The sequence below is a fragment of the Caretta caretta genome, chromosome 7 (genome assembly GCF_965140235.1).
Source record: "Caretta caretta isolate rCarCar2 chromosome 7, rCarCar1.hap1, whole genome shotgun sequence".
NCBI classification, from domain to species: domain Eukaryota; kingdom Metazoa; phylum Chordata; order Testudines; family Cheloniidae; genus Caretta; species Caretta caretta.
Window position 1 is genome coordinate 31,272,492 of NC_134212.1, and position 26,079 is coordinate 31,298,570.

The 26,079-nt window shown below is 50.1% G+C and overlaps 2 protein-coding genes across 6 annotated transcripts in view; one reads left to right on the top strand and one right to left on the bottom strand.

Annotated features, from left to right (window-relative positions):
* The window catches only part of MACROD1 (mono-ADP ribosylhydrolase 1), a 185,237-nt gene that overhangs the window by 74,803 nt on the left and 84,355 nt on the right, over positions 1 to 26,079 (top strand). The gene's annotated exons all lie outside the window — the stretch shown is intronic.
* FLRT1 (fibronectin leucine rich transmembrane protein 1) overlaps positions 1 to 26,079 on the bottom strand; it is a 94,312-nt gene that overhangs the window by 43,200 nt on the left and 25,033 nt on the right. Inside the window, exons 1-3 of one of the 2 annotated variants that reach the window (XM_048856786.2) lie at positions 18,312 to 18,538; positions 14,610 to 14,782; positions 12,727 to 12,938 (exon numbers count right to left, since the gene is read on the bottom strand). The gene's annotated coding sequence lies outside the window, so the exon portion shown is untranslated. Of the gene's footprint in view, positions 1 to 12,726; positions 12,939 to 14,609; positions 14,783 to 18,311; positions 18,539 to 26,079 lie in introns of those variants that run through there. The other variant, XM_048856785.2, reaches the window with a different exon arrangement.

The window sequence follows — 26,079 nt, forward strand, 5'->3', positions numbered from 1 at the left end:
CAGAATGAAGGTCAGGACTCCTGGGTTCTAAGCTCAGCTCTGGGAGGAGAGGGGGTTCTAGTGATTAGAGAAGGGAGTCAGGACTCCTGGGTTCTGCCCCTGTGCTGGGAGCTCTAGCCTGGAATGGTGGCAACTGCAGTTTCCATTCTTTCTTTTGGTGAATTCCTCATCTCATGTCATTCGGTACTGGTTCCTCCTCTCTGGGGCTGCAGGGGCTGGGCCAAGACCAGGCGATGGGGGACTGGTGCTGATAGCAGTTCCCCAGGCCTGGGCAAGGGTATGTGTCAATGGAAGGGGCAGATATTGGACGAAGACGGGGACTCCCTGGTGTCGCTCTTGCCAATATTTTGTGGGTTCTGGTTCCTCCCAACTCTCTCCTGTTGTTCTCCACTCCCCACCCCCAGATCAGAGGACAGAACCCAATAGCCCTGACTCCCAGACTGCCTGTTCTAACCACTAGACATCACTTCCCTCACAGAGCAGGGGACAGAACCCAGGAGTCCTGATTCCCAGCCCCTCCCGTTCTAACCACTAGACCCCACTCCCTACCAGATCAGGGGACAGAACCCAGGAGACCAAACTCCTATCCACCCTCTGATCTAACCACTAGACTCCGCTAGCCTTCCAGAACTGAGACTAGAACCCAGGTGTCCTGAAGACCCTCTACCACTAGCCCCTGGAACAGAGTCAGAGTACGGACTGTGCTGCTCATGAGGAAAGCAGGCTGTGGCTTAGATCGGGGCAGAAAACTTTCCAGGAGTAATAACAACAGCAATTAATAGTTATGCTCATTAAAATACTTGCTAATTAATCCCCTTGATATTCACAAAGTTAGCCTCCTGCTTCAGAGTGAGCAAGTGACTCACCAAAGAGAGTTGGGAATAGAACCCAGGAGTCCGGACTCCCAAACCCCCTGGCCTCAACCCTCTAGATTTCACTCCCCTCCCCTGCAGCTGGGGACAGAACCAAGGAGTCCTGACTTCCAGCCCCCGCGTAACCACTAGACACCACTCCCTGGCCACCTTCTCCTTAGCCCCCATATTTCTCACACGATGCCCAACAGCAGTGGCATCAGACAGCCCCCCTCTTACGGTACCAGTTATTCTCCATAAAGCACATATCTTATCATAGCAAGGCCTGTATGGGAGCTGTTATTGCAAGGGGAATGGCCTCTTCCATTTGTATCTATCCAGGCTATTCTGGTCCCTTATCTAAGGCATCACGGGGCAAAGCACTCAGGAGAGGAAAAGGAGTTATAGAAACCAGCCTCCTGTTCTATTGGAGAGAGATGTTCACCCCTGATTTACTTACTTCTCTATTTATTTGCCTAGTGCAGCTTTTATGGAGTGTTAATATGCCGGGAAAAGAGCCCTGGGTCTAATCCATCCACATGGGGCTGTAATAAATTCCCTCCCCCAACCTGTGGGGAAGGGGCCTACGTGTCCTGGCTCCCAGTCCTCCCCAGAGCCCTCACTCTCAGCCTCTCCGCCCCCCCCCCCGCCCCGAAACTTTAACCACTATCCTCTCCTCCCAGAGCTGAGAATAGAACCCAGGAGTCCTGGCTCTGAGCCCCCAGTACTCTAACCATTGGACTCCACTCCCACCCAGAGCTGGCATAGAATCAAAAATAGGTCTAGTGGTTAGAGAAGTGGGGGCTGAGTCAGGACTTCTTGGTTCTATTCCCAACTCTGGGAGGGGACTGAGGTCAAATGGTTAGAATGAGGAGGACTGGGGGTTGGGGCTCCTGGGTTCTATTCCCAGCTTCATTGGAGTGGGGGACTGGGAGCCAGGACTGCTGAGTTCTGTTCTCGTCTCCTGCCACAGCAAGTCCCTTCCTCTCTGTGCGTCACTCTCCCCCACCTTCCTCCCGTAACAGGGATAAGAATATTTTCCTTCCTGCCCCTGGATGAATTTATTTGTCCCAGACTCTGGGAGCTCAGGGAACTGAATCCTATTGCTTTTGTCCAACGAACCAAGCAGTGACTGAACTTCCCTGCTCCTCAAACCAGCTGGGGAAAAATACATCAGCCAGTCTTGTCCTCACATCTCATCTGCATGATTTGTTAAGCAGGAGAGGATGCCTAGAGCAAGCTGCGTTCGGTTCCTGAGTGTCCCGCAGGGCCTTGGCAGCCATAGCACCCGGCATAATCTTCCCCTTGCGTGAATTGCCAAGGGCTGGTGTTATGGGGAAAGCTTGGCTAAAAAAAAGGCATCAGCTCCCTGGCCCATGCACTACGGTACCCTGGCAGGGTGGCTGGCAGGAAAGATGGGTGGCATGTTTTGGCCAAAACATTTTTGGGGCAATAAATGCAGATTTGGTGACACCGACATGTTTGGTGGATTTTGGTGGCGTTGTGGGATTGTTCGTTTTGATCCCCTCAAAAAACATTGACACATTTTGATTTTCCAGTTCAAAATGACTGCGTTTCAATGTGTCCTTTCATCTTATTTTTTAAATCCCCAAATGTCAAAAAATGGTGGAAATCAAGGTGATTTTTTTCCAATTTTTTGGTTTGCTGAAAATTTTCATTTTCAGTCTGAGCTGAAATAACTTTTCCCCCTGGTTTTTTGAAGTTGCCAACACGTCAAAATATGCATTCCATGCTCAGCTGTAGCTGGCAGCGGGGATGGAACTAGGGATCTCTCTTAATAGGGTCCCAAGCCTCTGCAGCCTGAGCTAAAAGATCTAAAGTTGTAAGGAGGCTCAGCAACCTCTATATGTGGCTCCCTGCTACCACTAGAGGGCGACAGAATGAACGGGTGAGGCTTACACATGCCCCTCCCCCTTCCTCCTTAGGAACCATGCCCCAGTTAATGGCCCGGATCCTGTGAATTTGATGCCCCTGCAGCACTTGCTGCTCCGTTTCATTCCTACTGCTGCCACCGCTCTCGGCATCATGACGTCGTTGCCATTAAGCAGCCTGGCTCTAAAGACAGTTGCAGAGGGGCTGGGATAAGGGAGTCGTCTGCCTGGATTGCAAACTCAGATTAGTAGGGGACAGGGCCGGCTCTGGGCACCAGCAAACCAAGCATGTGCTTGGGGCACTTTTCAAGGGGCGGCACTCCGGACCCTTTTTTTTTTTTTGCTTCGGTGGCATTCTGCTTGGGGCGACAAAAAACCTAGAGCCAGCCCTGGTAGGGGACTGGCTGCTCAGAGGGGTGGGGAATGGGGCCTTTCCCATCCAGAGGGTGCCAGCTCCCGTCCATACCTAGGTGTCTGAAATGTGTTCCCTTTCAGCACCAGTGTGACGCATGCAATGAGTTGGCTGGGACTCATCTGACAAATTACCACCCCACTAAAATAACACCATTGCAGCCAGCATCCTCAGCCATCTTAGCTAGATAATAAGATTCCAGGATTGTCACCGTGTGTCACGAACCCTAGAATGTCTGCTGAGTCAGTGTGACCTGATAGAAAGAGCTCCAAGCATTGGTTAGAGCTCTCTTTGTTCAGAGTGTCACCAAGGTCAATTATTCCTGAGATTCGCGGTCTGTTACCGTCGTCCAGTTTGTATGTTCTCGGCCATCTTTGGCTTTTTTACATACACGACTACACAAATTCACCTGTGCAACAGCCCGGGCATTCAGCTCCAAGTTATTTAATACTTGTGTGATGGTAGCGCCCAGAAGCCCCAGCCAGGGATCAGGACCCCATTGTGCTAGGTGCTGTACAGACACAGAAGAAAAGACAATCAGGAGCTAAGCATTGAATGGCCCATACAGACCGAGTTCCCTTCTCATCTAACATCCTTAGAATTAAGGCAGAATGAGCAACGGCGCTGTGTATGCATAAAAAATCTGTTCTAGGCAAATCTTTGGTTCTCAGGATTCCTTGAGGGAGCACCCAAGGGGTTAACTCATCCTCATCTCTTCCCTGTTTATATGGGATTGTAATCAGCCTTCAGAAACCTACTGTCTCCTCCACGCTTTACAATTCCCGCTCCTATCCACACGCCCCACTGCATTATTATGAACACAATGGCCCCGCGTTGCAGAAATAAATTATTTTCCCTGTGTCTTTAACTGCCTGATTATTTTTCTGATGTGCCAATCTGCTGAATTTAATCCAATCAGACTGGCATAATCTCCTGTGACTGTGTCAATAGGCTTGTTCCTTAAGTATTAGGGTTAATGGGGAAGAGGCATTTCTATATGTTCATTATTACTATTTTTGCTGTGCTTAAAAAATATTAACCAACACCCAAAATAAAGAGAGACACATTCCCACAGTGCAGTAATTATAAACTGCTGATTTTAGCTGATGCATACACCTGATCAGTAGTGAGCATGATCAATTTATCTTACCTAGATGGACCCTGTTAATTAGCACCTCAAAATATTTAACATCCACAACATACCATTGTGCCAGGTGCTGCCCAGACCCTGATTGAGATCAGGGCCCCCATTGTGCCAGGTACTGCTCAGACCCCAACCAAGATCACAGCCCCCGTTGTGCTGTGTGCTGCCCAGACACACAGTGAGAGATAGTCCCTGCCCCACACAGCTCACAGTCTAAATAGACAAATGAAGGATTATTCTCCCCATTTTACAGATGGAAAAACCAAGGGCCAGAGAAGAGAAATGGAGTCTGTGGTAGATCAGGGAATTGATCCCACATTTCTTAGCGCCTAGCCTAGTGCCCTAGCCATTGGGAAATCCTTCTTTTGGCTGAACTAAACGGTTGGGGGTCAGACTAAACCAGCCACTCAGTGATGGGGGGTTCAGGTAAACACCTCCCTAGTGGCTGGTTATTCCATAATTGACCACTAAGGGGTTTCTTATAGCTGGTTCTAGCTTCTGTTGCAGATGGGATACCTGAGTAGATGGGCCCCATTGTTCCACTGTGGTGCCAGGATTCCTATAAAGTACAGAGCAGTCTGAAATGGACGTGCTCATCTTATCTGTACTGTTGAGCAATGATTATTCACTGAGATGGCAGGATAGATCCTTAGATAGATGGAGAAGGATTATGTCTGGTGAGAGAGAGATTGTGTGATACATATAACCCCTTTTGAGGCTGGCCAGAGCTGGGGATAGGATCCAGGTGTCCTGACTCCTAGCCTACTGCTCTCTCCTCTAACCACTACACCACACTTCCCTCCGAAAGCAAAGGACAGAACCCAGTACTTTCAGCCTCCCTCTCTAAACCAATGGACCCCGCTCTCTTCCCTGAACTGGGAACAGAATGCAGGCCAGAGACTTGAGAGACAAACTAAAAGGACACAGCAAGCCGGTCCATTGTCAGAAACCCAGCGATTTCTCTGCTGCCCAGGCTTTCTTGGACTGCTACTGCTGGGGTGTTCATTAATGTAAGGACCATGTGTAATGAAGTAAGTGAGAGTTAAAGAGCCCATGATCTCCATGCTGGGCACTTGTGGGTTTTTTTATCGGCCTGATTTCCATTGAGATAATTCGCCCTCCTGGCCTTTCTCTCTGGCATGCGGCTGTTCCCTTTAAAAACATAATATATATCTCTAGCCCTTCCCAATTGGATGTTTCATGCCTCATATGCCATAACAGTTAGTCAATTTCCACCCAGGATAAGAAATCTATTTTTATTTGCAGTAGAATGGGGTGTGTGTGTGTATGGGTGTATTATTTTCATATTGTATTTTATTTATTTATACTGAGCCCCCTATTGTTAACGCTCTCATTCACTTGGCATTAGTTATGGTGTTTTCTCCGCACCCAATGGCTGTAATATACCAAGGATATAGATTTTACGGTTTATTTATTTTTTTTCTTCTTAGACAAGCTAAAGAGATTGTTTGTGGACGGGGGAAATAATCACCAGCTATTCAATGCTCCCCCTTCCTTATCCTTTCCCCTAGCCCCACTGCTGCCAGAGATTTGGGGAAGGAAATCAGTCTCAGCTTTGGAGTCAGCAAGAGAGGAAGGCACAGATATATGGGGGAGGGCTTGAAAATATGATGTGGGAGGTTTTGCTATCATTTTGTTCTGCTGTAGCATGATATTAGAAGATTGAAAAGGTCAGGTGGATAGGGGGACTGCACTAAGATATAGGTCATGTGGCATCTATTTCTGGCTCTGCTGGGTGACCTGGGGAAGTGGCATCCGTTCCCCGTGCCTCAGTTTCCCCTCCCACCGTTTGACTATTTAGACTGTCCACTGTTTGAGCTGGGGATTGTGTCTGGGCCCTCAGTCTGTTGGGGTTTGTGCAGTGGCCCCCCTCAGTGGATCCTCAGCTGGTGCAAATTGGCAGCGCTCCACTGGAGTCAGGGGGGCCAGATCCCCAGCTAATGTAAATCAGCGTCGCTCCATTGGAAACAATGGCCAGATCTTCAGCTGGTGTAAACTGACACTGCCCCCATTAGAGTCAGTGGGTCAGATCCCCAGCCAGTATAAATACACCTGTTTGCATCAGCTGAGAATCCTTCTCCAGCACTGTAAAGGGCGCCTATTACAGCAAATGAGGCTATAATTCATATTCAAACTAGTGGAAACACCATCCATGGTCCTGCCACTAACCCCTGGCTGCGTAATTTGATTGTAAATTTTCTAATTGCATCAGTTGAGCCAATCCAGTGTCTTGGATGTTCAAGAATTGATCTTTTAAAAAGCTGTTGAAAAACTGGAGAGAGTGCAGAGAAGAGCCACAGAAATGATGAGAGATGGAAAAAATGCTCTTACTGGGAGAGATGTAAAAACAGGAGCAGCAGAAGCTCCTTAAAAGTGGCCCGGCTCTGCCCCTTCACCCTGAGACCCTGCCCCCGTGCCAACCCTTGCCTCTGCCCTTGCGCTGCCCATACCCTTGAGGCTCCGCCCTCGCACCACTCCTTCCCCTCAAGATCCCCCTCCCGCTCCACTCGCTCCTCTCTGCTTCTCCTGTTGCTCACCCTTACGGCCGGTAAAAAGCTTTTACATGATCTTACTTTTAAAAGTGATAGGGGCCTCCCCTCCCGTCCCAATCCTGGCGCCCCTGCATAAGAAGTTCAATCTGTTTAGCTTCTCAGAAGAAAGACTGAAAGAGGGCTTGACTCTGGAGCATATGTACCTTCACAAGGAGAATATATCAGTGCTAAAGCGCGCTTTAACCTAATGGAGAAGGCAGAACACGGACCTAAGGCTGGAGGTGAAGGCAGACATATTCCAGTTAGAAATAAGTCATCAGTTTCTCCTGAGGAGAGTGATTATCCATTGGAACAAACTCCCAAGAGAAGGGATGGATTTTCCATCTGACTGGATGCCTCCCTGGAAGTTGATTCAATCAAACACAGGTTTTTGGGCTCAGTAAAGGGGTAATTTGGTGAAATTCTGCAGCCTCTGCTGTACAGGAAGAAATCAGACCAGATGATCTAATGGTCCCTTCTGGCCTTGAAAAATCAGTGACCCAAGATCCCCCGGCTTTCTTTGTGACTCTTTAGTGATGCAAATCATCCTCCCTGACACTAAACTTTGTGGGAGCTGGAGTGTTTTTTAATTAAAAGCTGCAAACCTTCTATGGTTGCACCTATGCTGACCAGACTTTAATACACTTCCCCCTGTGTAGCCCTAGTGGCTCAAGAGAGCCCATTCTAGTGTGATGCATCCATTTAATCCTCGATTCTAAGGCTAGAAGAGAGCACTGTGATCATCTGGTTTGACCTTCTGTATAACACAGGCTATAAGACTGCCCTGAAATAATGCCTGACCTAGAGCACCTCTTTTAGAAAAACAGCCAATATTGATTTCAGAATTGCCCATGATGGAGGAAAAAAGAGGGAGAAATTATTATTATTTTATTTGCAATTAAATCCACAATTTAGGGGTGTTCTCTTTTTTGCAGCACCTGCTGCAAATTCTCCTCAGAAAACTGGCTTGGTTTTTAACCACTTTGTTACGACTCAACATAGGCATGTTGATCAGAAGCCAGGCTCCTAGATGCACCTCTGAAGCTCGTGCAGAAGGATAACAGAAGCATCAGAGCTATCAAAGATGAAGGTAAAAACTCCTTCTCAGGGCAGATGGGAAAATGCAATTTCTGTTCCACAGGAAATCCCAACATTGTGAAGGATTTTTTCATTCCAAATCAGTGAAAAGCCAAAATTTTAAAGTTTCCCATGAAAAGCAAGGGCCAAATTATGTTGACCAGGGACCATTGAAACATTTTGTTTTGAAAAAAAATGGTAGGACATTCTCAATAAGGTAAAAATGGATCATTTCCCTTTGATTCATTTTCTTTCCATTTTTCTATGCTATTAAACTATTAAATGTAACAGATGTACTATAGATAATATATACATGACATATCTACATATTATACATTATTAGAAATATTTGAATAGCTTAGAAAAATGGAAACTAAACAAATCAAAACGGTGACACTGAAATGAAACATTTCCCACTGATTCCAAGGCCAGAAGGGCCAACTGTGATCAACTAGCCTGACCTCCTGTGTAACACAGGCCATAGGACTTCCCCAAAATAATTCCTAGAGCAAATCTTTTAGACTAACATTAAAATCTTGATTTTATCCTAAGTAAATTGTTCCAGTGGTTAATTACTCTCGCCATTAAATATTGATGCTTTATTTCCAGTCTGAATTTGTGTAGCTTCAACTTCCTGCCATTGGATCATATTAGATCTGTCTCTGCTAGATTTGTTCCCCATGTTGACATTTAGAGGCTGTAATCTAGATTCCCCTTTAACCTTCTCTCTTTTAAACTAGATAGACTGAGCTCTTTGGGTATATCACTATAAGGCATGGTTTCTAATCTTTAATCATTCTCATGGCTCTTCTCTGAACCCTCTCCAATTTATCAACATCCTTCTTGCATTCTGGGCACAGATTCATCCTGCCTCAGTCCTGGGGATGGACTAGGTGACTTCTTGAGGCCCCTTCCAGTCTTGCATTGCTATGATTCTAGGATATTTTTCGACATCATCAAAATGAGAAAATCAAGACGGTCCATGATGACTTTCTCCCTTTGAAAGTATCATTAGAATCAAAACGTTCCCATGATGCCACATTTTTTGATGGAAACCACTTTGGATTAAACTTCCTTGACCAGTTCCATTCATGGATTTGTAGATTTCACAGAGCCATAGAGTTTAAGGACCTTTAGATCATCTAGTTTGACCTTGTGCACATCTCAGGCCATTACATTTCACCCAGTTACCCCTGTACTCAGCCCAGTATCATAATACTCTAAACACTGTTCCCAAATGGTTTTGCATGCATCATAGGAGCTACACCAATTTCCATGCCTAGCAGTGCTGCTAGGGGCTGTAATAGGCTCACTGCATGAGGAGGAATGAAGACTTCCTACTCCTGGGTTCTATTTTGTCTTGCCAGAGGCAAACTGCATACCAATGTGCCTCTTCTCTAAGCAAAGCAGCCCTTTCCTCACCCTCTCCCACACCAGTTGTGGAACCTAAGACAGAGGCTGCTGTTTGGGGGAATTAAAGCTATGTAAGATCCCACATCGATTACAGATGTGCTGGTTTTTCAAACAAATTCGCTGGGTGTAACTGTGGTTGCTGGAAAAGGTGGATTAGCGGTTAGGGCAAGGCGTGGGTGGGAGCCAGGACTCCTGGGATCTATCCCTGCCTGTGGGAAGGGCGTGGGTATAATTAACAGAGCAGCATTGCGAATCTTCAGGATTTATTCCTGAATCTCATGATTTTTGGCATTTTCCTTAAAGTCATGGGATTCTTGGGGTTCTTTTTTTTTAAAAGGTATATAATGTAAATAAACAAACTGCGCTCCGAAGATACCAGACACAACATCACTGATTTCTCCCTTCCAAGTAGGGTGACCAGACAGCAAGTGTGAAAAATCGGGACGGGGGTAATATGAGCCTCTATAAGAAAAAGACCCCAAAATCAGCACTGTCCATATAAAATCGGGACATCTGATCACCCTACTTCCAAGAGCTGGGGTTAGAACCCAGGAGTCCTGATTCCCAGCCCCCTTTCTCTAACCACTAGACACCACTTTCCTTCAGAGCTGGGGAGAGAACCCAGGAGTCCTGGCTCCCATCTTCACGCACAGAGGCTTACTCCCACTTCTCTGTGCCACTCATTTACATATGGATTCCGCTTCCTGTAATTTAACTTTTTAGTTTGTTCTGATTGCAGGGTAATTTTTAATGTGTTTCTCTGCCAGGCAATTTGTTCAATATCCCCCAAGACTCCACAGTGTTCAGATTTGCAGCTTTTTATTGCAAGTCGGTTTAAATTAAACGCGTTGCCGGGATCCCGATGTGGATTGTAATTGTAATTTGTTTCTGCGCCCTGCCCCTCCCCCAGCTGCAAAGGTTCAGCATGCGCCAGTATGGAAAGCACATGCATGACTTTCTATGCCCTAGTGCCACCGATACAGTGGGAGTCTGCAAATGGGTGATGTGTGCTTTAAAATAATTGGCACAGCTCTGCCTGCGTCCCTCAATCCTGACCTGCCCCCCCTGCTATCCCAGCCCTGGGCTCTCCCCAGCTCTGCCTGCGCCCCTCAGTCCTGACCTGCACCCCCTGCTATCCCAGCCCTGGGCTCTCCCCAGCTCTGCCTGCGCCCCTCAATCCTGACCTGCACCCCCTGCTATCCCAGCCCTGGGCTCCCCCCAGCTCTGCCTGCGTCCCTCAATCCTGACCTGCACCCCCTGCTATCCCAGCCCTGGGCTCTCCCCAGGTCTGCCTGCACCCCTCAATCCTGTCCTGCATCCCCCTGCTATCCCAGCCCTGGGCTCCCCCCAGCTCTGCCTGCGCCCCTCAATCCCATCTTGCACCCCCCTGCTATCCCAGCCCTGGGCTCTCCCCAGGTCTGCCTGCACCCCTCAATCCTGTCCTGCATCCCCCTGCTATCCCAGCCCTGGGCTCCCCCCAGCTCTGCCTGTGCCCCTCAATCCCATCTTGCACCCCCCTGCTATCCCAGCCCTGGGCTCCCCATAGCTCTGCCTGTGCCCCTCAATCTCGCCATGTACCCCCCTGTTATCCCTGCCCTGGGCTCGCTCCTGTGCCACACACACAAACTCCCAACATAGCATTTAGGTTTTACGGACAAATTTACAGATGTCAAGATTCAGCAAATAAGGGAGTAGGCTAGAACTGACTTGCTGGGTGACCTTGGGCAAACCGCTTCCTCACTTGGTGCCTCTGTTTCCCTTCCTGCCCCTTGTCTGTTCCGATTAAGAGTGCTCCAAGGCAGGGACTGTCACTCTGTTTCCGTGCAGCACCTGGTGCAATTGGGGCTTGCAGCTTCCAGGGTCTGTGCAGCACCTGGCAGGACGGGTGGAGACCTCTAGCTGGTACCATAACAATAAGGCTGGTTCCTAACGTGCAATCCAATCACTCCCGTAGCCTCCAATGCTAAGAGTAGCTTCTCCTGGAGGAAATCAGGACATTAGCCCATCAAATTGCTGGCTAGCCTGTAGCTGCATCGCTGGATTAGGGACGAAGGGCAGGATTCAGTTAGCACAGAGCCAGCTGCCTCTGGGGAATGGAAAAGCCTCTTCTCAAGGATATTGATCTGAGAATGAACTAGGGAGCAGACAGCTGGGGCTCTGAGCTGGCCAAGATTGCCTGTGGGGATGGGGACAGGCTGGCTCTAGCTACTGCAATTAACAAGGGGGGAGCAAAGGAATCCTGGAAGTGGGGCTTGAGGAAAGGATGCAAAGGCTTAGAAATCACTTCTAAAATCACGGGGGGTTGTCCTGAAGGAGTCTGGGGTCCTGGAGGGGAGTGGGGGCAGGGGAGTTAGAGTGGGGGGGGGGTCGAATCAGGGCTCCTGGGTTCTGTTCTTGAGGAGGGGAAGGGAGCGGGCCTGCGCCAGCTCATCATACTTGGAAGTGGCTGGGCAGAGTTCAAACGGTTGTAAATCAATAGCAATTCTGAGGACAAATAAAAGTGAGTTAAAGGGCTCTGGGTGCCCCTCCCTCCGACCTTGGTGAGGATGTGTCAGCACCAGCTGAATCACAAACCCGGCAGCCATGGAGGGGCTAGGGGGAGCCACTCTCCTCCACAGACCTGGGGATAGGACGCAGCAGTTTCAGCCTCTTCTGCTCTACGCACTAGACCCCACCCTCCCCAGAGCTGGGACTAGAACCCAGGAGTCCTGGCTGCTCCCCAACCCACATGCATACAGAGAAATTGAAGGAGCATGGTTAGGAACCCTTATGTGATGCAGCAGCTTACATACTTAATTGAGTATCACTCCAGCGCCTCAGCCCCTGCTGTCTGATCCCAGCCCTGAGCTCCCCTCCCCTCACAGCCATCCCAAAGCTCCTCAGTCCCAACACACAGACCTCCTGCTCCAGACACTAGCATGCCCTCCCTACCGCCGGGTGTGCATTGTGAATCCGTGCAATGCCCATGCTCTGCATCAGCCAGGGCCTCCTGACAGCTGGCTGCCACTCTCCAAGTCACTGTGGTTGCAGGGGCCCAGCCCCACAGGGAGAGCCCTGGGGCCCAGCTGTTCCAGTACTGTCTGTGAGCATGAACATCAGGCCACAACACAAGGGCCTGGAGCAGCCGAGCAACCTTCAGCAGCCAGCCCGCTCCATGCTTGGACATGCCACAGCTAATGAGGTACAGGGGGACCCACAGGTAGGGGGGTGGGAATGGAGATAGACGGCTGGGTAGAGTGGGGTGTATATGTAGGTCACGTTGGGTCCATAGTGCTTTCCTTCTCTGACTCCGTTTTCTAACCAAAGATCGGATGTTTTAATAACGCCCTTTTGAACTGTATCCCCCCAACCCCCCCAATTAATGAAGCCAACAGGTTCAACTCACGTTTGGGTGCTCCGGGGTCCCAGCCAGCAGTGCGGGCTCTGTGGTCCTCCTGCTCAGGACGCCTGGGTCTGTGGCAGGTGACGGGGTGGGGAGCAGCAGCACGACATAGCCTGGCTCCAGGGAGAGGGTAAGCTGGGGGCGATAGCAGCTGGGCAAGCCATGTAATGGGTGGATCTCACAGGCTCAGCCGGATGGGCTCTCTGGGCTGGTAACTGTAGAGGGAGGGAAAGGGTTAATCTGGGTATAGCATCAATATTAGCAGCAGTCTCAGTGCTGTAGCAGCTTTCCCACAGCAGCCCTCAAACAGCATAACAAGGGAGATCTGTCCTCCCTGTTTTATAGCGTGGGATGCTGAGGCAGAGGGACTTGCCCAGGATAGAACCCAGGAGTCCGGAGTCCCTACTCCCACCTGCTGTAACCACTAGACCCCACTCCCCTTTCAGAGCTGGGAATAGGACCCAGGAGTCCTGACACTAAATCCGGCTGCTCTAACCCCCTAGACCCAACTCCCTTTCCAAGGCTGGGACTAGAACCCCTAGTCCTGATGTCTCTGTTGTCATACACGCCCCTCTACCTACCCAGTTACCCCGGCTTCCGGGAAGCAGAGAGAGGCAGCCCAAAACAGGGGATGCAGACTCCGGAGGGGCAGCTGAGCTCAGAGCTGTCTGACCATGCTCCCTGCAGTGCAACAGCAGGTAACAATCCGTGTGCCACCCAGGACCCTCCCCACTGACCTCCTTCTGAGGGAATTCCTGGCGTGTCTCACCATGCAGATGCTTTGCAATGAGTGTGACCCCCCTCCTGCAGAGGGGTGTGATCGAGACCCCCAGTCTGGGGCACTCTGCTGTACTCAGTGCCCCACAGCACCTTGTGCCTCGGGATGCTGGCTTCCCCCTCCGCCCCTGCCAGGGGCTGGTGTGCACAGCGGGAGCTGGGAGCCATTGTCCAGGGTGGCTGTGCTCTGGCAGCAGGGGGAGGCTGGGGCTGATGCAAACAGTGCCCTGTGCCATTGGCCGCCTGTGTGGAGCCCTGTGCTCTGCGGCATTGAGTTCAGGACACGCATTGGTTTCTGATGGAGGCGAGGGGCGCGAGGGGTACGATGACAATTAGCAGCCGCATGGGGAGGAGGCCTCTGGTTGGAGGCGCCATTGGGAGCTGCAGCGAGAACTTGCAGAGCACTGGAGGGGCATTTTCCCTCCGTCTCCTTTCCCCCGGCCGGCTCTTTGGCTATCCTCGCCAACTGCCCCCTGTAAATCAGTTGCGATGCAAGGGAGCCAGCATGTGCTTTGAATCCTTTTATCCAGTACCCTGAGACAGGCCGCTGGGGGCCTCTCAAGTCCTGCAGTCATTTGCCACACGGGGCGGGAACCGCAGAGGAGTGAGTGTCATGATTGCAGTAGATTGTAGCCGGGGTCAGGAGGTGGGGCTGCAGTGCAGCTGGGGTAAATAAAAGATGAGAACAAGAGAAATGCACGTGCCATTTTTTGCAGGGATGTCAAACAGGAAGGGCGAATAGAAAATTGGGCCCTGTTCAGGTGTGTGTATGTATTTGCAGATGTACAGCTGTATGCATACATGTGTGCCTCCATCTGCATATGTGTTTGCATACGCATGTATCTGTGCATATGTGTATTTCCAGACATGTGTGTGCATGCACTTACATGCACGTGTGCATGCATTTGCATATGTGTGTACATGTATGGGGGTGTGTATTTGCATACTTACCTGTGTGATCATGCACATACCACTGTCTATGCATATCTCTATCCGTGCCCTCCCACATGCCTTTAATTTATATACCAAATCTATCTGCACTCACCCTCAGTGCGCCCTGGGCAGCCTCCTTAGCTTGCTTGCTAACTGCAGTTTGACAGCTAACCCACCTGTCTCCCTCCTTCAGCGTCCCGCTGAGCTCGCTGTCTTGGAGCTGGGATGGGCCCGGGAGTTGAGGGGACTGGCTGCACTGTCTGTAATAATTGCATTGTTAGGCCATCGAGATTCCTCGTTCAGCTGTCTAATCCTGTGCCTTTATTAAACCTGATTGCCGGCTCGACAGCTGTGGGGGAATGAAATGGCGTGTCAGCAGCAGAGTCGGGTGCCCACAAATTGCCATGCGTGAGCTGAAAGACTTATCGCCTCAAGAGAAGGGGAGAAATTGGCACACACTGACCTCTGCCCCCCGCCAATAGCAGCCCCAGATACCCTCCCCGCCCACAGGGCAGATTCTATTCCCCACACTGTTCGAGGAGAAATTTGAGCATTGCTTTTCTCCCTCCAGGAGCATATGATTCATTCTCAAGCCTTTGAGAATTCAGGAGATCAGCAGAGAAATCAGGAGATCTTTTAATAAAAAGTGTAACCAGTGCTGGGGTTCGCTGTAACTCAGCTTCTGGATTTCCTGCAGCCTTTTAGGGTTTTCCAATTTTCCCAGCATGTCCTAAGCTAGAAAACATGACTCTTTTGTCATCACATGACTCTAAGAGAGGGTGATTTAAGTGGAAATGATGAATGTCGCAGTAGACTCTTGGGAGGTGGGTGATGCTGTTGAGATTTGTCTGGATTCTTAAAATGAGATAGCACTGCTCTTGTGCACCATTTTAAGGCCAAATTCTGCTCCTGTTGAGACCAGTGTAAATCAGGGTGAGTCACTGAACTGGCCTCTGTTATGGAGAAGCAGGGCTGGCTCTGTCTAGATCACTTAAGGTGGCTTCCATGTTGAATTTAATCTCTAGGGCTGAGAGTTTGTTTATAATAGCAGAATTATGGAACATAATTCCATATGGTGTACAGTGGCATTGCCCTAGTGTGTAAAAGAGCTATGGCTTCATTGGAGTCAGCTGGGCCAAAACCCCAGCTGATGTAAATCAGTGTCACTAATCTAAATGGGACTGGTACTTTGGGGTGGGCTGCAGCAATTGTTTATACAGGAATCCCTTGTCTGGTGCTGAGATGAAGCTGCCCCTGAGGTGGAATGAAAGGCAGATCTTGTATCCAAGTGGAAATGCAGGAGGAGTTTAAGAAATGGCCAAAGCTGAAACTGGAGCCTAAAATTGAGTTTAACATCACAAATCTTGGGGAAAGTGCCCTGGGATCTCCCTCCCTCCCCTCCTACACACCCATTCATCTAGCTACCATCATAAAGTACAGGATTGTTCAGCTTAGAAAGGAGACCAATTTGATGGGACAAGGTACAAGTCTGTACAATACTGACCGGTCTAGAGAAGGAACTTCTGGTCTCCCTGTCTCACAAGGGGAGTCTCCATGAATTTGGAGGGTGGCCATGTCTAAACTGATCAAAGGAAGTGCTTTGTTCACTTGACATGTAATAGCACGTGGAACTCACTGCCACTGGATGTTGTTGAAGCCAAGAATTTAACAAGCTCCAAAGAGGGGTTGGATGTTCGTATGGATAATGAGAATATCCAAAGCTAAAGCAGCGGATCTAACAAAGATTTCAGATGGGAGATAAATTCTTGTGCTTCATGGTTTAAATCAGTCTCTGACTAATCAGAGGTTAGGATTGGGCCTTTATGGGGGATAGATTACCCCTCATCTGCCTGTTGGGTTATCACATGTTCTTCTTTTATTGGCCACTACTGGAAATGGGTTATAGGAACAAATGGACCAGTGTGTGGTAATTCTTATGGTGGACACAGTTCTCAGAAAGCAGCCAGCTCTAAGCAGAACCCTTCCCCCATGGACACCTGCTGTGATGAACACACACAGGGAAGGTTTTGTGAAGTTGATCTCAAATCTAGAGCTGGGTGAATAACTATTTTTTGGTTCACTAGTAATTCTGAAAAATCACAAGGGAGGGTGGGAAATTCGTTTCAGGTCAAACAAGATGGTTTGTTTCTAATGTTTTAAAACATTTTTTTGATCAGATGGAAGGAAATTTCAAAACAGTCATTGGGAATTGAAAAATGGAAACTTTCAATTACTTGGGAGTTTTCTGACTGAAACAATTGGGTGACATCACCGCAAATTCCCAAAACATTTCAGTCGACTCCAAATCTGCATTTTTGCGCCGGAAAAAAAGTTTCAGTTAACAAATTTCAGCCACCACCACAAGCTAGTGCTCTCTGCCTGCTTACATCTCGACAGATTGGCCTGTGCCCCATCTCACACACCACCGGGGTCCCCCCCCCTTGCTGCAAAGACCCATTGGCACTTGAACCCAGGACAGAGGTGGGAGCCAGGACTCCTAGCGTCAACGCAAGGAAGAAACAGAGCCCTCTTCTCATTAGCATCGAATCTCTCCTCCTTGGGCTGGCCCAGGTGGGGGAGGGGTGAGGGGATGTTTGCTTCGGTGGCTAACTGGAACATGAGCTTTCCTCGGATAGAGGGGAGGTGCAGGGAGGAGGAGATAGATCAGCGTGAAGGAAGGGCAAAGCGGTAGCAAAGTCAGTGTATGCGGCATCAATTTCGGCTGACAGCTAGCAATTACGGCAGGTGATAGCCAGATTACTCCAAATGCATTTATTACAGGGCCCGGGGAGCGCAGGGGACTTATTTACTGGCAAATCCATACTCATTACAGGGCTTTGGCCTTGGCTGGCCGCAGAATTGCTCAAGTGAAACAAATAATTATCAAAGTCCTTCCACGGCCCAGTGCTCAGGGGGTGGGGAAGGTGGGGAGCAGGGTAGTGGCGTCTATTTTTTCTTTTCTATATTCCAGCCTACCCTACCTTTCTTCCATATTCTCATCTATCTGTTTGTCTATGTGTGTATCCATCCATCTTCTATCCCCATGCACATCTATCTTTCTATCCTCCCCCCACCTTCCTCATAACGTAAGCTACAGCAAACTAGGGTCATTTTACTTCTATGTACAGCATCCTCACTGGATATACTGTACTTTAACTTATGGGCTTTAACATCCCGCTTTATTGACTTTTTCTTAAATTTCCTACAGTGTCCCCTGTAGACAAGCCTGTCATGTGGACACATTTATATCACTACCAATGTGATCAGGCAGTGCAGTCTAGTGGATAGAGCACTGGACTGGGACTCAGGTGGCCTGGGTTCTGTCCCAGCTCTGCCCCTGGCCTGCCGGGTAAATGTGGACGTGTCTCTTTCCTGCTCTTTTCCCTTCTGTAAAATGGAGCTCATGATCCTGACCTGCCTTGAGAGCTAGGAATGAAGAGAGCTAGGGATTGTGATCAATGTGGACTTGTGTGTAGACAAAAATTGTTCCTCTATACCACTATGGATCAAATGTACAAGGCACCTTTATATCAGTATAACTGCGCCCACACTAGGCTGTGTAATAATGTAACTACACAGGTAACAAATGATAGCCCTAGCCCATGGAGTGGGTCAGCATGGGTTATGCCTAATGGAGTTGAAGGAGACATGATGGCTACACAGACAGCAGAAGACTTTACCATTAACAGCTGATTTCCCTGCTTATCCTGATGCCCTCTTAACTGGAAGTTTTTGGTGTGGTTAATTACATCCTCTGTGCCACCTTCCCCTTTGAGAATTCAGAGCACATTGATTCCTCCCTTTTCCCCAGCTTGTGATGGGCAGTGAAATAGTTAACAAGAGAGGCATAAAGTAGCAGCACTGAGCTTCTGAGTTACCCCGTGTGGAAATGAACATGGCAGTTCTTCCCCTTGGAGAGACTGGCTCAGGCTCTCTGCAGACTCAGGCAGTGTCGCTGCGTCAGTTACACTCAGGGCAGCTCCTTCTTCTCAGATTGACTGGCTCAGGCTCTCTGCAGACTCAGGCAGTCGGTTATGTTCTGGTCACGTTTTGAAGCTTTTCTTCACAACCGCAACAGCTGGAGACTCACGGCTGGTTTTAAATGAAAGGTGTGGCTCTGCAGTACGTCCTGGTGGTATTTTCACCTCCCAACAAGGCTAGTCCTATGGACAGGGATGCCCCACACTTTGGAACACTCTGGAGTACAATACTGTTGGCAGTCAGTAAGGCTCTGCTCCCCCTAAAACAGCTGTAACATCTGATCTGCAGGCACCTTCCCCTGGCACGGTGCTGAGGAGCCACCTAATAGCCGATGATCAATATTACCTTGTAGAGGGGAGCTGTCAGTTTAATTGAAATGTGGCCACGGGGTTTGGCAGCGTGGCTTCCCGTCCGTCTGCCCGCTGGGCCGGCGCTTGGCACCGGCTCCACAATGTTCATCTTAAATATTCATTCACTTGACAGAACACTAATTAAACAAAGTAAGGTGCATTATTACTTGATTAAATTTTTTATTGGCACTTTAATTGGTCTGTTAGTCACCCCGTGGGGAGCTGAGAGGAACCCCATGAGCTACAGGCTAACAGAGCAGCTGGGATACAGGATACGATCCACAGCTAATGTGCATGGGGGGGACTGTTTCGGAGGGGCCCAGTGGTAGCCTCCCCCCCCCCCACCCACACACACTGAAATTGACACAAGGTAATAATGCTTCCTTCGATTGCAGAGCTGCTATCCCAGCCCTGGACTTACCCAGCTCTCACACATCTCTGGCTCTGTACAAACACAGAACAATGAGACAGTCCCTGCCCCAGAGAGCTGCCAATCTAAGGATAAGACAAGAGACAACAGCTGGCTACAGCCAGACCTGGGAGGGAGCACAAAGAAACAATGAGACAATCCCGGTCAGTGTGATGGGCAGTGGGCTCAGCCCACCAGCAGCCAAACTGTTGTCAAGGCTTTTGTAGATGTCAGGGCAGAAGAGAGTTTTAAGGAGGGCATTGAAGGGGGACTGTGAGGTGGCGCTGCAGGGGCTTATGGGCAGCTCCTCCGGCACGTGATGTAACAAGTGGGCGATGGAGGCCGGCATCACAGGCCGATTGGAAGTGGGAGTCAAACGAGAGATGGCAGATGGGTGGGACTAGGCCATGGAGGGTAGACAAGCAGCTTCTATTTGATGAAGAAGGGGAAGCACTGCTTTTAACCGCGAGATCGCACTCCTCTCCTATGGCTGAGAGGAGTGTGATCTCGCGGTTAACCCAACCACACAGGAACCAGGAGTCCTGACTTCCATGCCCACTGCTCTACTCCACTAGACTCCACTCCTCTCCTAGAGCTGGGGATGGAACCCAGGAGTCCTGGTTCCTGTGTGGTTGGGTTTCCTGTTCCCAGTGCTCAGAGGCTCATTCCATTAAATTTTTAATATGATCATAAAATAACAATCAGTACCATCCAGGCAAGGGAAGTAGCCACTTATCCCTCCTGTCTCCCAGTCACCTTCCCCTCAGCCTGCTGTTCCCAGTCTAGGCCAGCTCTGTATTGCAATCCCACCACTCCCCTGGGTCTATTTACTGTCTCTTTACACCCCCCTGGGTGTGGCAGCTTTGTCCCAAATCCCTGCTGTTCTGAAAAGAGATTTATTTAATTATTGTGTACAATTTGGATTGCGGTAGCAACTAGGATCCTCAGGAGCTCAGACCAGGAAGGAGCCTGTGGTGCCAGGTGCTGTACAAACACTGAACAAAAAGACAGGCCCCTGCCCCTGCTTCCATACAGCCCTTATTCCATCCCAACCTAGTGGTTGTCCCCTGCAGAAGGGATAACAGTCCTGCTATCGCTGCCAGCTGATGGCATTCCTGAAGGAGCAGCATTCAGATCCTGCTGGTGACAGATGATAGGGGTTTGTAAAAGACACACGTGGTGCATGCTGTATGGAACTCAGCCATGGGGCCTGACTTTGGGGCGACTGCCTATGGTCCTTAGTGGCTCTCAAGATAATGCCACCGCTATGCAGTGTGGCTGATGTAGGGTGTAGTACTGCCTCCTGCCACTAGTGGGGGCTGGTTCGCCTGGAGCGCTGCACTGCAGCCAGTCGGGGGGAGGCGCCAGCTGCCACAAGGTGGGATTCTGGTCTTTGTAGCACATGGGGTACAGGGGGGAGAAGGCCCAGAAATGAGACGCTAGCACAACTCAGCCCTACAGAGGCAGGGTCCGGGGCTGTCTGCACATGGTCCCTGCTACCTCTGCCATCCTGACACTCTGTCTGTGAACCGGCCTGGGCCCTAAAGCCACCACCATCAATGGAGCTTCAATCTCAGATGGTGCCTGTAGGTCCTATGATAATATCATGAATATCTCAGAAAGTCTGAGAGTGACACACTTTGCTTTGGCATCTGAAAGCTTTATTGAATCTGATGAGAGCTACAGCATTTGCGCCCTCAGTGCCCTAACATTCTGAATCCAGGCCCCCCCGAAATCCTGAGATTTTGTGTGAAAAATTATGAGAGTTTATTTAAAAAATCGTACATATTGGTTTGGGATTTTTAAATTGCTTCTGTTCTTTTGAACATCTAGAGGTCACCTTGCCAAGCTCTTTCCTGCATGTGTGGGGCGGAGAGGCAGGCTGGACAGTTAGGACACTGGCTTGGGACTCAGGACAGCAGGGTTCAAATCCCTGCTTCACCACATACTCCCTATATGACCTTGGACAAGTCACTTGGTTTCACTAGGGGTTAGGTGCCTAAATATCTGTGACAATCTGTGCCTTGGTTTCCCCATCTGAATGGGGATGACAGCACTACTTGCCTCACAGGGGGATTTTGAGGCTAAATAACTTAAAGTTTCACAGTGCCCAGATACAATGGTGATGGGGGTACCTCAGGCAGGGGGTTAGATGTTTGACATTATTTGTTTTTCAAGTCAAGATTTCCATGACTCCAGCAGCTGGAACTTTACGAAAAAAGTCGTCAGCTATATGCACTTGGATGTAGCATTTCTGAGCTGTGCACTGGCTTCACCCTGAGCTGCAAGTTGCAAGCTATGGCTGGGAGATGGGCGGTGGTGCTCTATCCTCCCTCACTGGGATGGGCATAGGCTAGAGAGATTTATCTGACCGACGGAGACCTGGGCAGAGAGAGCGTGGCTCTTAAGTGGCAATTTGTTCCCATAATAAGCCAGCAGAAAGGTTAATGTAGGCAGCATAAATGGTGAAAGATGTTTGCTAGAAGCAGAGGGAAAGCACAGCATGGGGCTCATGAGTGCTGGGCCTTTTAAAAAGGAAACAATTCCCAAACACCCGCGCAAAGAAGCAGCAGGACTGATTGTTTCCAGCAGGGGGCAGTCACACACACACATTCTTCCTACTGAATCCTTCTTTCTGTCCATCTCCCTCCATTCAGGGCACCCTTGCCACATTATACAGCCCGCTGCACCGTGCTAGGGACACAGCAGCGGAGCAGGTCTGAGAGAGAGACACTGCAGTAGTGACTGGAACACATTGTGCATTCAGCTGGCTCTGGCGGAAAAGACTGCATTAGAAGCAGCACAGTAGTGAGTCAGGCAGATAGCTAGATACATACATACATACATGGGGCTCTGTCATAGCTTGCCCACGTCCAAGGCTCCTCTGCACTTTGTGACAGTCACTTGCACGTGGAAATCGGGTGCCAGGTGTAACAGATCTGGATAGCCATGTTTCACACACACACTCTGCACTGCTGTAAGTGGCCACACCAGGAGTCTGGCAGCAGGGTATCATCTTAGCTGAGATTCGAAGCTGGGGGAAAGTGGCTGCGTCAAATTCAACCACCTCCTCCTTCTGCCAGAGAGGCCTCTGAAATTAGGCATTGGTATGGGGAACGATTATGCCGCAATTAGTGTGTGTGCGGGAGGAGGCAGGGCCCGGCTCATGAGGGATCCACAGCTGGACCCCGGTTCCACCTCACCTCTGTCCCAGTGCAACCGGTTACATCATTGCAAAGTGAGTGTGCAGACCGGAACGGGGGAATGCTCAGTTTGCACTGCTGCAAGCAACCCCACAAGGAGCAGTGCAAGTGGGAACTAATGATTGTGTTTACACTAGCTGGGGATCTGGCCCACTGACTCCAGTGCAGCTATGGCTGATTTACACCAACTGAGGATCTGGCCCCATTGACTTTAATGGCACTGTGGCTGATTTACACCAACTGAGGATCTGGCCCTATTGACTCCAGCGGAGCTACGGCTGAATTACCCCGGCTGGGGTCTGGCCCAGTGACTCCAGCGCAGCTACGGCTGAATTACCCCGGCTGGGGTCTGGCCCAGTGACTCCAGCGCAGCTACGGCTGAATTACCGGAGTTGGCGATCTATCCCAGTGGCTCTATTTACATCCGAGGGAACTGGGAGGTCAGATCACAATATGGATTCATCTCCTGGCAGCTGGGTCTGTAACGTGATGAGTGGTAGCTCTTAAGGGACGCGTCAGTTTCCCTGGCTCTGTGGTTGATAAAGAGGCATCAGGTGTATCCTTACAATTGGCTGAGGTGTGGCTTTGCTAGGCTCTTAGGTTGGGAGAGGAGATTACAGCTACTTTTCTCCTTGCATGAGCATCAGGAAATGTTTAACCCCTGAAACTTACATCAGGCACCTCGGGTCCTCAGCTGGCTTCCTGCCTCGAAAGGAACCATTTGGAATTGGGAGGACAGTGTTTCATTGGACCACAATGCAGGGACAGATTAAGGCACAGAGGCTTCGGAACTCAGTTCCTGGAGTCATTTTATGACAGCAGAATTTCAGCTTTCATTAAAAAATAAGAAGCAGCAGATGACGACTGTAGCCCTAGTAGTTGTGGAAAAAAGCTTGAAAATGTAGCCTGCACAGTGGTGCCTGCCTGAGACGATCACTCTGAGAGGGGAAGGTGCTGTAGGAATTAGTTGTGGGTGGGTCTAGTGATTCAAGTGCAAACAGGGGACTGGGAGCCAGGACTCCGGGGCTCTGTCCCCAGGTCTGGGTGGAGAGCAGAGCCCAGTGGGCTAGAGCAAGGGGCTGGAAGTCAAGACTCCTGGGATCAGTTCGCAGCTCTGCCACTGACCACCTGTGTGACTTGGAAGTCACTTCCCCTGTCGGTGCCTCTGTTTCCCCTCCCACCCTTTGTCTACTCAGACTGTAAGCTCTTTGTCTCTCACTGTGTGTCTGGGCAGCACCTGGCACAACCAGGCCCTGATCTCAGCTGGGGTCTGTGCAGCACCTGGCACAACGGGGGCTCTGATCTTGGTCAGGGTCTGTGCAGCCCCTAGCACAACTGGCCACCAATCACATCAAGATCTGTACAGTGACTGGCACAATGGAGGCCCTGATCTCAGTGGGTTCTATGGTTGATTTCCATCTTAGGTGATATCCTTGCATAACAAATTCCCCTCTGGTTTTAAACACAGGTTTGCTTTTAAAGGGGCTAGGTCTGAGCCCTCCAGTGGAAGCGGGGGGCATGGCTTTGCAATGACAGTGTTTTTCCAAAAGGCATGTCCCTGTGCCCCACTCTGCACCCCTGGGACTCCTGCCCCGTGCATGGGAACAGGTAACTAGCTGCCCTAGGAGACCCCATCTGTTGTGCATCACTGCAGTTCCTCGGGAGTGGATGTTGCTGGACTAGCTGGCTCTCTGGTTTCTCCCTATGGTCCCTGCCCCATGGGGGACGTAAGTGCAGGGCACAAAGAAATGGGAAAACAAACTGCGTGCTACGCTGCTGCTTTCCGGGAGTCAAGGGGACAGCACCGATGAGGGGGGAATCTGGTGTTATAACTCCCCCATGCAGCTCTGCTGGTGCCCCTGAAACCTGACCACACACCCCTTGCAGTTCCAGCCCTCGGCTCCCCGCCCTACTCTGTCACTGCCCCTCAAACCCAACACCCAGCCCCTGCTGTTCCATCCATAGGCTTCCCCAGGCCCTGCTCTAACCACTAGACCCCACTCCCCTCCCAGAGATGGGACTAGACCCCAGAAGTCTTGACTCCAAACCCCCATTCTAACCACTAAACTACCTTGTCTGTGTATATTATGAGCTCTGTGGGGCAGGGTCTTTCTCCTGCTGAGGGTGAAATGTTGGCACGACTGAAGTTCATGGCAGGATTCCCATTGATTTCAAGGGGGCCAGGATTTCACCTTACGTGTCTGTTCTACCCCAATGGGGCCTGATCTCAGTCAAGGGCATCTAGACACTACCATAATTCCCATAGTAAAAGGACCAGGTTGGCAGGGGGTGGGGAGGCAGGAGTGAAGGACCAATTTGCTGGGGGAGTAGACAGCATGCCAAGCCAGTGTGGGTTCTAGATGCTGCCATAATGCCCATAATAAAAGCACCACTATGCCAACCTGCGTGGCTTCTAGATGCGATAGTAATACCCATAATAACAGGACCAGGTCATTGGAGCAATAAATGGTATGCTAGGTACTACCATAATACCATAATAAAAGAACAGTAGACTGTACGTCCAGCAGTGTGTGCATGGGGGGGGGGAGGGGGGCACGTGTCTAGATGTTACCATAATACACACAATATTAGGACAGACGTGCTGGGGTAACACCACTACTGTAATATCCATAATAAAAGGACCAGTACAATGGGGCAACAGAGAATGTTCCAAGCCCAGTGGGTGCTAGACGCTACCGTAGGCCCAGAGTAGAAGGAGCAGTTTGCCAGTCTGCATGGCATCTTGATATTCCTAATATAAGGCCCAACAGATGAGGCAATAGACCAGGGATGGCCAACCTGGGGCTCCGGAGCCATGTGCGGCTCTTCAGAAGTTAATATGCGGCTCCTTGTCTCGGCACCTACTTTCCAAAGTGCCGGGGAGTGCTCACTGCTCAACCCCCACCTCTGCCACAGGCCTGCCCCTGTTCCACCCCTTCCTGTCTCCTCCCCTGAGCCTGCCATGCCCTCGCTCCTTCCCCCTTCCTCCCAGAGCTTCCTGCATGCCACAAAACAACTGATTGGGAGGTGCGGGGAGGGAGGGGGGAGGCGCTGATCGGCAGGGCTGCCGGTGGGTGGGAGGCGCTGGGAGAGCTGATGGGGAGCTGCTGACATATTACTGTGGCTCTTTGGGAATGTACATTGGTAAATTCTGGCTCCATCTCAGGCTCAGGTTGGCCACCCCTGCAATAGACGGTCTCCCAACCCATGTGTTCACATTGTCTGAACTTCCAAGGCGCGGCATCTGCTCTTGTCAGCAGAGTTGACACAGCTTAATCCTAATGGAAACAATTAGGAGGCAGATGAGTGTCCTGTGGGCTTTGCAGTAAATATCTTTCCTTCAGCCCCCACCCTGTCACCACGCTCGTAGCCCAGACCGCTGTAATTCTGTTCCCTGGCCTGACAGCCAGAGCCCGTCCTCGGTGTGATCAAATTCTTTGCCATGGAGCTGTATTCCTCTTGCATTGCCCTCGAATCATCCCCTCCCACTGACTAATGGGGCCGTGTCCCCATCTTTGCCAGAGACAACTAGCAAATGGCTCCGGCATGCTCTGGGGGCTTGGAAACTGACCGTGCTTCCAGTTAGAGTGGGGCAAAGTTATGACCCCCACACCCTGGGTTAGCAAGCGCCCTGAAATGCAGGAGGTGGCACGTAGGGAAACTGACAAGGAAAAACTCCACTGGGTTCATGCTGGTGAACTTG